Source organism: Coenobita brevimanus, chromosome 100, assembly GCF_032717465.1.
Source record: "Coenobita brevimanus isolate Jiangsu-jjx chromosome 100, ASM3271746v2, whole genome shotgun sequence".
NCBI classification, from domain to species: Eukaryota; Metazoa; Arthropoda; class Malacostraca; order Decapoda; family Coenobitidae; genus Coenobita; species Coenobita brevimanus.
Genome location: NC_137053.1, coordinates 37858808 through 37873348, shown reverse-complemented (window position 1 = coordinate 37873348; position 14541 = coordinate 37858808). Strand labels below are relative to the sequence as shown.

Sequence of the window (14541 nt, the reverse complement as noted above, 5' to 3'; positions counted from 1 at the left end):
TAGAGTTTCTTGCAAAGGTACTAGCAAAGATATCTGCTTTCCCACGTGGGTCATTTGTAATATTGCCATCTGAAGATTTTAGTGGGGGAATGGAAGATGACTTGTTAAAGTTATTATTGAAAGAATTAAGAGTTGACCAGAATATTCTATTGTCATTAGGGTTGTTAAGTAGTTTTGATGCTTGCTTTTGAAGAAAGTTTGATTTAGATAGATTTAATACAGCTTTTGCATGATTTCTAGCAAATTTAAATTGGGAGAGTGATTCAGATGTTTTTGATTTTAAGTAAGAGTTATATGCTAATGACTTTTGGGCTGTTGCTCTGGCACAATTGCCATCAAACCATTTTGGAGAGTTTGATCTTTTAGTGAACTGTTGACTTGGTATGAATAAATCCATACCAGCAAGTATTAAGTCGCAAATGTGGGACTGGGTAGTATTGGGATCACTAGAGAAGAAAGACTGCCATGGAACATCAGCAAGATAATTTCTAAATCCATCCCAGTCTGCCCTGTCAAAGTGCCATCGGGTCACCCTGACAGGTTCGGAATGGGGAGGTGTAGGAGGGTTAACTAATGAGGCTTTGATGAGATTGTGGTCAGAGGATCCAAGTGGTGACAGTACCTCTATCCTGTATTGATCTGGATTATTTGTCAAGAATAAATCCAAGAGATGGGCATTATGGTCAGGATTATCAGGTATTCTGGTTGGTTGCTTTACCAACTGGGTGAGATTAAGCGATTCTGCAAACAGCTCGCATTCTAGACCAGCATCGTCAGTCCGGGCAGAATGCAATAACCATTCAACATTGTGTATGTTAAAATCACCCAAAATGGTAATTTCATTGCCAAGGCAAGGTCAAGGTTACTCAACTGAGTGGATATGGAATCAAATACACTGGGTTCCGAAGAAGCATTGGGGGAACGATAAACTACACAGATATATTTGGTAATGTTTTGGCAATTTAATTTATATAATGAGTAATCAAAACTGGATGAAGTGAAGTTTAAAATAGTATCAACTGCATATTGGGATTTGATATAACAACAGGTGCCGCCCTTGTTTCGAAAGTTTGTAAGGAGATGGTAACCGGGAAAACAAAATGGAGATATATCGGTAGAGGGTGAGATTTTTGGTTCTGTGAGGAAAAGGGCCAAAGGGGATATGGACTGGAGGAAAAAATGAACTGAGTTTAAATTTGTGGTAAGGCCGTGGATGTTGGTAAAGAATAAGGTCGCACCGTCACCTCTTCGCCAATGAGCATTCCCGGAAATAGCAACAGTCGCTGCCGGCACAGTCGCTTGATGACCACCAGGAGGACCCTGTGCCTCCAGCCCTACCCTGCCATTGGTGCCGAGGTACCACCTCATTTGATTGTAAGATTGCAGCGGCCATTACTAAAGATGTGAATAGAAGGTGTGATATGTTATGCGCATGTAGTGTGGTGTAGACAGTTGAAGGTAGAGGTATTATGAGAGCATGCTGGCCTACTCTCTGTGTAAATGAATGCACTGAAAATCTTCAGAAAAGGGAGATGGTCAGGATCAAGTCCTGAGGGCTGGTGAAATGGGAGCTCCAGCTCTCCCTATCACCAGCTTGCCATCAACCTCGGGAGTACTGCCCTGTTCGACTGGTGCTACAGTCTACTCCTGACATTTAAGATGAGAGTGACCAGCCTCACTCATCCCAGAGTGGCATTACATGAGCAATAAACTCCAACCACCCCATGGATATAAACCTGCACAGGCTCGAACTGATTCAAGTGCCTTAATTGCCTATTAAATCACCAGGCACCATAATTTGGTTATATGGTTACCACTTGGCGTAGTAAATGGCTTCCTGGTGTTCAGGACACCAGTTAATGAACACTTAGTGACAAGCCAAGTGGTTTCCTGTACACCAGGAAACCATTTAACTCACTGGGTGGTAACCATATAACCAAATTATGGCGCCTGGTGGTTTAGTGGGTAATTAAGGCACTCCAATTGGATTGAGCCTGGGCAGGTTTTTATCCAAGGGGTGGTAGGGGTTTATTGCTCACAAAATGCCATTCAGAGATGAGTGAGGCTGGTCACTCTCATCTTAAATGTCAGGAACAACTTGCCTAGCCCCGGACTCCTACACTCCTCTTGGGGAAACATAGGATTGGATGATGAGTGGATTATTATTATTATTATTAATATTAGTAGTAGTAGTAGTAGTAGTATTTGTGGTGGATAGGGGCACCCATGATCCACTAACTCATTCATTCATTGCCAGACGCCATGTATCCCCAAAACGGGGTGGCCAAGGCTTAGAGTTAATTGTTCTACAGAGAGGGGCACTAATCCTCCACCAACCCCACTTAATACGTAGGGAGCATGTATGGTTTCGATAGATGTAAACCACCCAGCGTTGTATATGGTTACATGGCTTAGAGGAAGGACAAGCAGGAGAATCCTGTTGTCACTGGCGGTTGAGTAATAAAATCCACCTAACCCTCTTCCATGAACTCTGAGTTATTTGATTTTACAGGGAGGGGTACAAATCCTCCACCAACCTACAGTCTCGTTCGTTATCGGAATTAACCAGACAAATCGCTCCACCAACTAAGAACGGCCATGCACCACCACCCACCGAATCGAGAAAGAGCTCTCAATCTCCGGTGTCCGGGCACTAACTCAATGTAGGGATACCATATGGTCTCCACACTGAGTGACAAGCCAAATGGTTTCCTCTACCCAGGAAACCAATTACTACGCTGGGTGGTAACTATATAACCGGGATTTTTGGCTGGGTAAGTGTCCCCAAGGTTTCCCTATCAAAAATCACTTAATCATGGCAGTTGTTTCAGAGAGCCTTGGAGGCCCAGTACCTGCCCAGGGCCCCAACCAAATGGGAAGATTTGCATGGTCATATGGAATGTGAGAGGTGTGAATGAGGAAAACAAGAGCATGGAAGTGGTGAATGTGTTCAAGATTGCGAGATATGCCTTGATGGCATTGTGTGAAACAAAGATGAAAGAGTGTGAAGTGGAGTGGGAGGGTGTGAAATGTGCAAGATCGAGCATGAATGGGCGAGAAAGATGTGAGGAAGGAGTTGCTTTGTTGATGAATAAGGTGTGGCAGAGTGGAATGAGAGACTACAAATGTGTCTGCTTGAGGTATATGCATGTTAAGTTCAAGTTTGTCAAGGTGAAAGTGGCGGTGTTTGTAGCCTATGAACTGTGTGAGGAAAGGAGTCAAAGACAGGTTTTGGGATGAGCTGGATGAAGCAGTGGGAGAAATGCCGAGGAGCTATAAAGTGATCATAATGGACAATATGAATGGAAGAGTAGGCACTGGTCCTGAGGATAGCATAATTGGTTATAATGGACTTCCAGGAGGAAATGATAATGGGAAGTGACTGAAGGATATATGTCAGGAAAGGAAGTTAAGCATTTGTAACTTGTATTTCAAACACAAAGATGGAAATAAATATACATGGTATAGAGGGAACGGGGATTGTGTTGAAAGGAGCCTGATTGATTACGTGCTCGTAGAGAGGTTGATGATGGGAATGGTTGCTGATACGAGGGCTGTGAAAGGACGATGTGGAGGTTTGTCAGATCATATGATTGTGGTATGCAAGATCAAATGAGAGGAATGAGGTGGACCAGGAGAGAGAGGAGCAGTGAGGGAGAAAGACTGAAAGTCGAGAAGCTGAGGATCAAAGAAATGGCATATGAATACAGGAGCAAAGTAGGGGAGTAGTTAGAATCAGTGAATTGGAATGAAGTGGATCAGGACAGCCTGTGGAATGCATGAAGAGATTGCTATGTAAGGAATGCTAAAGCGGTGTGTGGTGTGGCAAGAGTAACAACAAAGAAGATAGGTATGGCATGGTGGGATGAAGAGGTTAAGAGAGCAGTGGAGGAAAAGATGAAGTGGCTAGAGTGTTTAAAGGACATTGGTTCAATTGAAATAACTGAATATACTGAGAGCAAGAAGCACGTGAAGAGACCAGTGAAGAGGAAAAAGGAGGTAAATGATGATCTAGGAAGAAAAATGAATGCAAATTACTCTGAAAATAGGAAGTTGTTCTGGGACGAGGTGCAGAAATGTATAAGTGAAAGCAAGAAGAAGTGGCTAGAGTGGTTAAAGGACATTAGTTCAATTGAAATAAGAACTGAATATATTAAGAGCAAGAAGCACATAAAAAAACAACTATTGAAGAGGAAAAAGAAGGAGGTAAATTATAATCTAGGAAGAAAAATGAATGCAAAGTACTTTGAAGATAGGAAGTTGTTCTGGAATGAGGTGTGGAATTGTAGAAGTGAAAGTGGAAAGAAATGTGAGTATGGAGGATGTAGTTGGTAGATAATTAACTCATGGGGGTGAAGTAAGGACCAGATTGAAAGAATATTTTGAAAACCTGATGAATGGGAATGAAGAGAGCATAGTGGCTGTAAACATGGTTGGTTTTTGGGGTGTGCAGAGGAGTGGAGTGCCAGGAAACGTGACCCTTTCACAGGTGAAGAGCGCTGTGAAGTGGCTGAAAAATGTGAAGGCAGCTGGGGTTGAAGAGATGTATGCAGAGATGATTAAGTATAGTGGAGTGAGTTGAATGAAGTGCTTGTTGAGATATGTAAGAAAACATGGATAAATGAAACTATGCCAGCAGAGTGGAAAAAAGCTGTGATTGTACCCCTGTACAAAAATGAAGGTTATCGAAGTGAGTGCAAGAATTATTGTGGCATAAGTTTATTGAGTGTGGTAGGGAAGGTATATGGACGAATTATTATAAAGTAAGAGAGATGTCCTAAGTCCTAGTGAGTGATGAGCAGAGTGATTTTAGGAGTGGCATAGGATATGTGGATCAAATATTTGCAGTGAGACAGATAGTGGAGAAGGCATTCCTGGATCTGGAAAAAGCATATGACTAAGTAGACAGAGAAGGATTGTGGAAGGGTTTGCACATGTATGGTGTAGATAGTAAGCTAGGTGCTGTCAAGAGTTTTTACAATGGTAGTGAAGCATGTGTAAGGGTTAATGGACATCTAAATGAATGGTTTGTGATTGGTGCAGGCGTGCGACAAGGTTGTGTGATGTCCCCGTGTTTGTTCAGTATATTTATGGGGGATGAGAGAAGTAAAAACATGAGTAACGGAGAGGGGGATGGTGTTGGTAATGAATGGTGATCAATGGAATATCTCAGATTTGTTCATGTTGATGATGCAGTACTGCTTGCACATACCGAACAAGAACTTGGTAGACTAGCACAGAGTTTTGCTGATGTCTGTGAGCATTGTGCCTTGAGAGTAAATGTAGGAAAGAGTAAAGTGATGGTTATTGAGAGAGAAAGTGACTCCTAGTGTGATGTTACGGTGAATGGAGAGGGATTGGAATTGGTGAGAGAGTTCAAATACCTGGGTACATTGATAGAAATGAGAGGAAAATGTGCAAAAAAAGTGGAAAGTAAAACTACACAAGGAGGAAAGTACCTGGTGGAATGAAGGCCTTGAAGAGAAAGAGAGGCTTGAGTGTTGCAGCTGCATGAGTTACATGATGGAGTGTTAGTGCTGACTTTAACATATGGATGTGAGACTATGGTGTGGCATGAAAATGAAAAGTCAAGAGTGAGAGCAGTGGAGATGGGACTGCTGAGGAATGTATGTGGAGTACAGAGAATGGATAGGATACGAAACAATGTGATTCGTACAAGATGTGGAGTGAGGAAGTCTATGGACACCAGAATTGAAGAGTGTGTACTGAGATGGTATGGTCATGTGGAGTGAATGGATAACAATGAAGTGGTGAAAATGGTAAATCTGAGCGAATTTGAAGCAGGGAGGAAGCGAGGTAGGCCAAGGAGAAGATGGAGAGATATGGTGGATTGTCACGAATTCGCACGAGCGTATTTAAATAAATTCGTGACATTGTACTGTGATGAGAAAACCATGAACTCTAGTGGAATTCCCAGTGGGCATCACTCAGTTTAACCGTCCTCGTATTCGGTTTTCAGAACATTTGTCACAGTTCCACGAGTGACCATTTTTATCCACGACATTAGTGCTTTCACTGAGTGATTTATTGTGAGCCTCTATCGTTCACCTTCATTCCGTTGACCGTTGAACTTAGGCCACGCCTACTTCCTGCGAATACTGCCAGCTCATACCTCCCCTCCGAGTTTGAAGTTAGTCAGCTTTGAGTCACCTCGAGGATAGGACCGTTTGTGCCCAGCGTAGAGCAGCGCCTCCGTTGTACAGCGAGTTCCTGAATCTCCACCTAGCGGTGAATTGGCGAAGCGGGCTTACAGCGAATAGCAGCGTTTTGATGTTCATCACAGGTGCCCAGATTTTCGTTTCGGCTCCCCTTCACTGACCAGTATTTCTGTTCGTTTTTCTAGGTTTAAGTTTATTTAGCTTTTGAATGAGCGAGTGAGTGTGTTCTTGTTATTTTGAATTTATTTTGAGATTCATATAATGTAAATTTATTTTATTGTAATCGATAAATTTAGTTCTTTTCTTTGAGCTTAATGTAATTAGACTCATGTTTTATTTCTCCACATGAAGCTTATTTCAGTTGCCGCTCCTAGTTTGCACAAACTCCTTACATTATCCTTAACTGGTACTTAGGCCAGTTCTTTTGTATCAAATTTAAATCTGTTGTGCCAGCCAGGAGTTAAGCACCGGCAAGAACCTGTTTATTATTATTAGCATTAGTTATTGGTTGTCAGGGGTGGAGTCACTTTCTCGAGAGGCTAACAGTACTATAAACAGCACTCGTGAGTAATTAGTCTCTGCTGTGTACTGTTGAGAAAGTTTATAAATTCTCGTTTTTAGAGAATCGACGAAGTAAGCTGGCATAAAGTAAAACTTACTGCTAGATTTTCACTAGTTAATTCATTGTCTCTGTTTTCAAGTAACATCCAGCATTCTTAATTCATAAATTCACATCCCCCCGTGACATCTGGCTACCTCATTCCAGGATATTAACTCCTAGCTCTTAAGTTATTAATGAGATAATACTCACTCACTCACACCTACAGTAAGTATTTATCATTAAAGTCTGTAGGCGCTATCTTACTGGTGGTTACTGATTCATTTCTATTAATTTTACGTAATAGTTTTTCCAGTCAGTTGCATTTTTTGAATTTTCTTTCTTTACCTGTTTAACTGGATAAAACTGGTCACCACCAACCTGTGCCTATATTCTTTACTTTTGATTATTGGCATTTCTCTGCAAAATAGCTGTCAGTACTCAGTCTTAAGTCTACTCAGCCTTAGTTGAGTTAGCATTATGGCTACTAATATATATGTACAGGAAGCCAAAGATATGGGGCTTACTGACCCCGAACAAATAAAGTAATATGTGCTCTTTCGGTTTAGTTACGAGCAGCAGCGTGAGAATGATGCCCATGAAGAGTGTAGAATTCAACGAGAATACGAGCGAGAACAACGCGAAAGAGAACGTGAATATGAGCAAGAACAACGAGAACACGAACGTGCTGAGCGCGAGGCACATGAGAAACTTGAACTTGAGGTGCTGAAGCTCAAGCGAGACTCATTGGCTTCAGACACATCTGGTGCAGCTAACTCAAGCTCCACAAGCGCTCTCCCTATGTTCTGGCGACCCCACACATCAAGCTTCCTCCATAAAAGGAAGGCGAGTGAATCGAGCCATTCATAGCTCGTTTCAAAGACACGGCTCAGGTGTACCAGCTCGATGAGGCAGCTAAGTGGCTCCAGTTTCTTAGCTTGTTTGAGGGCCCTGCCCTTGATATTCTCCACAGAATTCGTGGAGAGAATCTCACGTATGAGATGATGAAGGTCGCACTCATCAAAGCGTACGGTCTCACAGTTGACGATGCCAGGAATCAGTTTATGAGGGCGCGTCTACAAGAAAAGGAGACTGCTGTTCAGTTTCTTGATCGGCTTACTGCTCACTTGGACGAGTGGATGGAGAAAGGTGAAACTTCTCCCACGCGAGAGGGGATAATTGACCTTATACTGTGCACGCAGCTAGAAAAGTTGTGGCCTGCTGAGCTTGTGGCTCAGCTTAAGATCTGCCAGGTAAGGGATGCCAGCCAAATGGTGGAGAAGGCTGATGCTTTCTTCACTGCGTACGTGTATCAAACTCGTAAGCAATACACCTGGAACAGGAAAGCTGACAAATCTGGGAAACTGTCTCAGACTGAACCCCAGCAACAAGGCCGTTCTCAGAATAATGGCCAAGGTCCAAACAAACTGCAGGAGAAGGACCAGGGGCAAAATACCCAGAAACCAGAGTGGAAGCGGTACGACAAGCAGAACCCTAACCAACAGCAGTACTGGTATTTCAAGCAGCAGCAGAGCAAGGACAAACCACGTAACCCTCAGTCAGGACAATCGACTTTAGTATATCAGAGGCAGGATGCAAATGCAGCCTTCATTCCACAACAAGCACACAGTGGTGCCAACCCCACCAGTACAGATACTTCTCCACAGTTCACTAGTCCCCCAGCGACAGTGAACTCTCCATCTCAGGTGGTCAGTGCTCCAACTCCTCAGATGGTGAGCACGACCCCTCAGGCATCTAGTTCTCGGGGCGCCACATTTGCTGCATCGTTCGTTCCACAGTCTCATCATTGACTGGCTGTTACCTCCTCAGACCCGTCCACCAGCAACACTGCCTTTCTTGTTCAGCCAGGGTTTGTGGGAGGTGTGTCCATAAATGTTCTGAGAGATAATAGTTCCTCAAGTTGCTCCGTCAAGCAAAGTTTAATTTGGCCCGACGAGTACACAGGTAAGCATATCCAAGTTAGACTTACTCATGGATCAGTGAAATTGTTCCCTGAGGTACGTATCCAGGTGGCATCTCCTTTCTACACTGGCTTGACAGCTGCTGTTGTCATGCCAGAACCTTTGTTTGACCTCATTATCGGCAACATACCAGGCGTCAAAAACAGTTGCGCTGTAGATGTTGCAACTCAGACTTCGGCTGTTGCAGTAACACGAGCCGTGGCCAAGGCTCCGAATCGTGTCACCCCGTTGACTGTCGCAACGCCGCAAGATCTGATTCGTAGTCAAGATGTTGTCGAAGAACAACAGTCTGACCCGACACTTGCCTCAGTGCGTAAGAAGCTGGAGGGTAAAGTGATGAAGTATTCACGGGGAGGTCAAGCCAGGTTCCTTCGTAAGCGAGGACGGCTATACCGTGAGTCACAAACACCCCAGGGCGAAGTTCGACTGCAGTTCATTGTTCCCGCGAAGTATCGCCGAGCAGTGTTCGAATTAGGTCATTGTTCAGTGATGGGAGGTCACATGGGCCAAAAGAAAACCTCTGACTGCATCCATGCTGACTTTTTCTGGCCAGGAATGGGACAGGAAATAACAAGGCTTGTGCGTTCCTGTGATGTGTGTCAGCATACCACTGACTGGGGACGTGTCTGTCCTGCGCCATTGAAACCAGTGCCTATAATCACTGAACCGTTCGAGAGAGTAGCAGTTGACATTGTTGGGCAATCTCTCCTAGGGCAAGTGATGGATCAAAGTATATCCTCACTATCGTAGATTTCAGCACACGGTGGCCTGAAGTCGTGGCCCTTAAGAATATAAAGGCGTCACTATTGCTGAGGCATTGATTGAAGTGTTCTGTCACGTAGGTATCCCCAAGGAGGTCTTAAGCGACCGGGGTTCGCAGTCCACCTCTGCAATGATGAACGAAGCATTCAGGTTGTTGTCCATCTGAGGCCTGCGAACTACGCCTTATCATCCCATGTTTAACGGGTTGTGGTTCAGTGGGACTCTCAAGAAGATGTTAAAGCGCATGGCTGCCGAACAGCCAAAGGAATGGTTGCAGTTCATTGCTTCTCTTCTGTTTGCTTATCGAGAAGCCCCACAGCATTCCTTGAAGTTCTCACCTTTTGAACTGGTGTATGGAAGGTCGGTCCATGGACCACTTCAAGTCCTTTGCAAGTTATGGGACGAAGAAGAACCCGACCCTGAAGTCAAGACCACCTACACTGCCTCCAGTCGACGTGCGAGTTAGCTAAGGAAGAATTGATCAAGGCGCGCGAAGTTCAGAAAGCTCATTATGATAAGAAGGCAAAGCTTCGGAAGTTCAGTCCAGGCGATAAGTGCTTGGTGTTACTCCCCACTGCCCAGAACAAGTTGTTGGCACAGTGGAAGGGTCCATATGATGTAGTAGAACACATTTCAGACCTCAGCTACATAATTCAGATGAGGAATTTTCGTAAAAGGTTCCACGTTAACATGTTGAAGGCTTATCATGAGTCAAACCCCAAGGAGACTGGCCCACAAGTAGCCGATGACAGTGACCAGCCACTGGAAGAAACCGAAGCAGCTGCAGTGATCCCAGCTGATGACCATGATGAGCCCTTAACCGTTCAGTCCCGTCAGGAGGAGACTGTCAGAGATGTCTTACTTAACACTGACATACCATTAGGTGACCAGAATGCCATAAGGTCACTGCTTTGTCAGTATGCTGATGTCTTCTCTGACCAACCTAGACTCGCAAAGGTTGATTGTCACAAAACTGAGTTGACCAGCAATACTCCCGTAAAGGTTAAGCCATATCCGATTCCCTTGCGACTACTGGACACAGTAGATAACGAAATTGCTGACATGGAGACTGCGGGTATTATTGAAAAATCCTCATCTCCTTACTGTAGTCCAATGGTAGTAGTCCGCAAGAAGGATGGTGGAGTCAGGATTTGTAGCGATTATAGGAGGCTAAATGCAATCACCAAAGTGGATGCTGAGCCAATGGGTGACCACATTGCCATCTTCTCCAAGCTGGCACGGTCACGATATTTCACAAAGCTCGATTTGGCGAGGGGATTCTTTCAGATTCCCCCTCACTCCGAGAGCCGTCAGTTCACTGCCTTTGCTACTCCTAGGGGGTTGTATCAGTATAAACTCCTCCCATTTGGACTTACCAATTCCCCAGCAGTATTCAATCGTGCCATGAGACAAGTGCTCCATGGTATTGTAGGAGTAGAAATGTTCGTTGACGATCTCCTCATTCATTCTGCCACGTTAGAGGAGCACTTCAGACTCTTGGAAACTGTATTCAGTAGACTCCAGAGTTTTGACACGACTGTGAAGCCTAGCAAGTGTAAAATTGCATACAGTGAGGTGGAGTTCCTCGGACATATTGTTGGCAACAATCGCCGCAGGTGTCAGGGCGACAAGATCAGAAAGGTTAGGGAAGCCCTGAGACCCGTGACCAAGAAGCAGGTTAGGGCATTCCTTGACCTAGTTTTATCCCTAACTTTGCTCTTATTGCCCAACCGTTGTACAAGATGCTTCGGAAATATGCTCCAAACACCATTGAATGGGGAGAAACGCAAGAGAGATCTTTTGCCGCCCTTAAGAATATGCTGTGTAAGGAACCTATCTTGCATTTACCTTATTCCAACAAACCTTTCATACTGCACACTGGTGCTTCACAAGATGGAGTAGGTGCCGTATTAATCCAAGAATCAGAAGGTGGAATTTTCCCAGTGGCATACCACAGCCGTAAGCTAAAACCCGCCGAGAGAAGGAACTCTTGGCTGTGGTTGATGGTGTTAAGAAATATTACTGTTATTTATATGGAGCACCATTCACTCTGGACACTGATCATATGCCACTCACTAGTTTCAGCACGACTAAGATGGCTAATGCAAGATTGACACGTTGGACACTGTATTTGCAGCAGTTTAACTTTGTTGTGAGATACATCAAGGGAAGTGACAATGTAGGCGCAGACCTGATGTCTCTCCTGCTAACTGATTACTAACATGGGCAACTGTTGTATGCTGGGTTCCGTAAGACAGGCGTCCTCAGAGATTTATGCAATCCAAGGACCAGCCTGGTTCCCAGTTAAAAGTGTACCAGTAAGACCTGACGTCTCGCCTGTTGGTCCCACAGGACACATTACGTCCAGGACCTGTATATACATGTATGCTGTAGGTTAAAGGGAAGTTCGAGACCCCCGTAAGGACAATCCGAGGCTGTGTTTGAATTACCTTGTGGTGTCTCGAGCTGTGGGCCTCTCTGAGGATTCCCGGATAGTGCACATTATCCACGAGTGTTCACATCCACGGTGGGTGTTAAAATATGACTTGCCCGAGATTGCATAGGGATTCTCAGCTTGCCAATGTTAATCATAAGTGTAGAGTAGGGTTTAACCAGTAAACTATAAGGGTCCTTTGAGATTCTGTCCTGGGACCACATTTCCTGGTTAATAATAATGTAGGTTTAACCAGTAAACTATAAGGGTCCTTTGAGATTCTGTCCTGGGACCATGTTTCTTGGTTAATAATAATGTAGGTTTAGGGTTTAACCAGTAAACTATAAGAGTCCTTTGAGATTCTGTCCTGGGACCACGTTTCCTGGTTAATAATGTATCCAATACGAAAATAATGGTGATCTTGAGAGTACAAAGCTTGGCTGTCACTTAAAATTTTCGGCTGGGGCATACTCTTTGTAGCATATGTACTGACTACTAAGCAGAGAGAGAAATTACAATTTAATAAAAACTGTTTGTCGCACTGACACTTTTGATGCTCCACCTTGATTGCTTTTGCAGGTGCAGCTGGCAGGTGTAGCAATTTTGTCGTGCAGATCAGCTAATCGTCTCTGCCATATGCTCCCCCCTCTTCTCTTCTGCCTCGTCGTCTCTATTTACTATTGATTTGTATTACAGTCAATCCTTGTAAATCGCGGCAATTTGGGTCTGGACCACGGCCGTGATTTATGAATTCCGTGATTTATGAATAACTCTTATGTGAAAAATTAATTTGGGTCTGGACTTTGGCCAACTCACCCCCACAGCACCCTACCTACACCTATCTAGGCACCATCAAACAAAATCATACAAATTTAGGAATATTCAATGCATGTATTAAGGGATCTCACCTTAATCCAATGACAAAATTGCTTAAGTGAATGGAGTGGGGTGGTGTTGGGAAGAACTTAGAACCTCTCAGCGCTTGTTCTTCCCAAACTCTTTCGCCAGCTTTGAAAACTTCTCTCCCCTCTCAACATGACAAATGAGCTGCAAACATTGACTGTACGACAACTGCGGCAGCTTCTTGATGCCATACTGTTTAGAGCGCTTCATTGGGGGGTTGGGAGCGGCCATGGCAGGTAGGAGGCAGGGGGAAGTTGCACAAAAAAGGCAGTTAACTCTCGAACTCCACGGCGACGGTCTGTAGTGTGCGGACTGGTGGGACAAGAACAACAACAACAACAGGGTGGCATTAGTATGCACATATGCCACCAGGGACGTGCGTTGATTGGTTGTTGGGTCGCGATTTTCAGTTTGAATGCCGCAGTTTACTGTTCTCCTCGGAAAAGGCCCACTTGGGTGCCTAGCTTCGTGATTTTCGTGACTGAACAGTGATTTAAGGTTGCCGGCAATCTGACGGCCACCAAGCCGTGATTTACGAATCCGTGATTTATGAACATGCGATTTAGGAGGATTGAGTGTATATAATTTTACACATAGGCACAGTTACACCACAACTGTCACACCTATACCGTGTATTAACTACAACATGCTACATAACAATTAGTTGTTAATGTAAATGTAGCAAACTTTTAGCTCAGTTTGACCTAAGTACAGGATTTTTCACTGTCGTCAAGGAGTTTTTCCTCAAGCTTGCTTCTATTAACGTAAATATGAGTTTTTTTCGCTCATTGACGACTGTGATTTTCTCCTGTAGCAGGATAGTATATACACCACAGTGTGAATCTTGTGTGACTGAGGTAGGATTTATATGTATGTATATCGAAAATTTTTCTGAAGAAAAATTTTATTTTCATTGGGCGTAATGTCATGAATTCACGCGAGCGTATTGAAATAAATTCGTGACATTGTACTGTGATGAGAAAACCATGAACTCTAGTGGAATTCCCAGTGGGCATCACTCAGTTCAACCGTCCTCGTATTCACTTCGATCGGGATGGTTTTCAGAACATTTGTCACAGTTCCGCAAGTGACCATTTTTATCCACGACATTAGTGCTTTTGCTGAGTGATTTATTGCGAGCCTCTATCGTTCACCTTCATTCCGTTGACTGTTGAACTTAGGCCACGCCTACTTCCTGTGAATACGGCCAGCTCCTACCTCCCTTCCGAGTTTGAAGTTAGTCAGCTTTGAGTCACCTCGAGGATAGGACCGTTTGTGCCCAGCGGAGAGCAGCGCCTCCAATGTACAGCGAGTTCCTGAATCTCCACCTAGCGGTTATTGGCGAAACGGGCTTACAGCGAATAGCAGCATTTTGATGTTCATCACAGGCGCCCAGATTTTCGTTTCGGCTTCCCTTCACTGACCAGTATTTCTGTTCATTTTTCTAGGTTTAAGTTTATTTAGCTTTTGAATGAGCGAGTGAGTGTATTCTCCTTGTTATTTTGAATTTAAATTGAAATTCATATAATGTAAATTAATTTTATTGTAATCAATAAATTTATTTCTTTTCTTTGAGCCTTATGTTATTAGACTCGTGTTTTATTTCTCCACATGAAGCTTATTTCAGTTGCCGCTCCTAGTTTGCACAAACTCTTTACATTATCCTTAACTGGTACTTAGGCC

The 14541-nt window shown here is 43.9% G+C and overlaps 1 protein-coding gene across 1 annotated transcript in view; it reads left to right on the top strand.

The window, feature by feature from the left end:
* Positions 1-14541, top strand: part of nonC (serine/threonine-protein kinase Smg1) — a 1312439-nt gene that overhangs the window by 935361 nt on the left and 362537 nt on the right. The gene's annotated exons all lie outside the window — the stretch shown is intronic.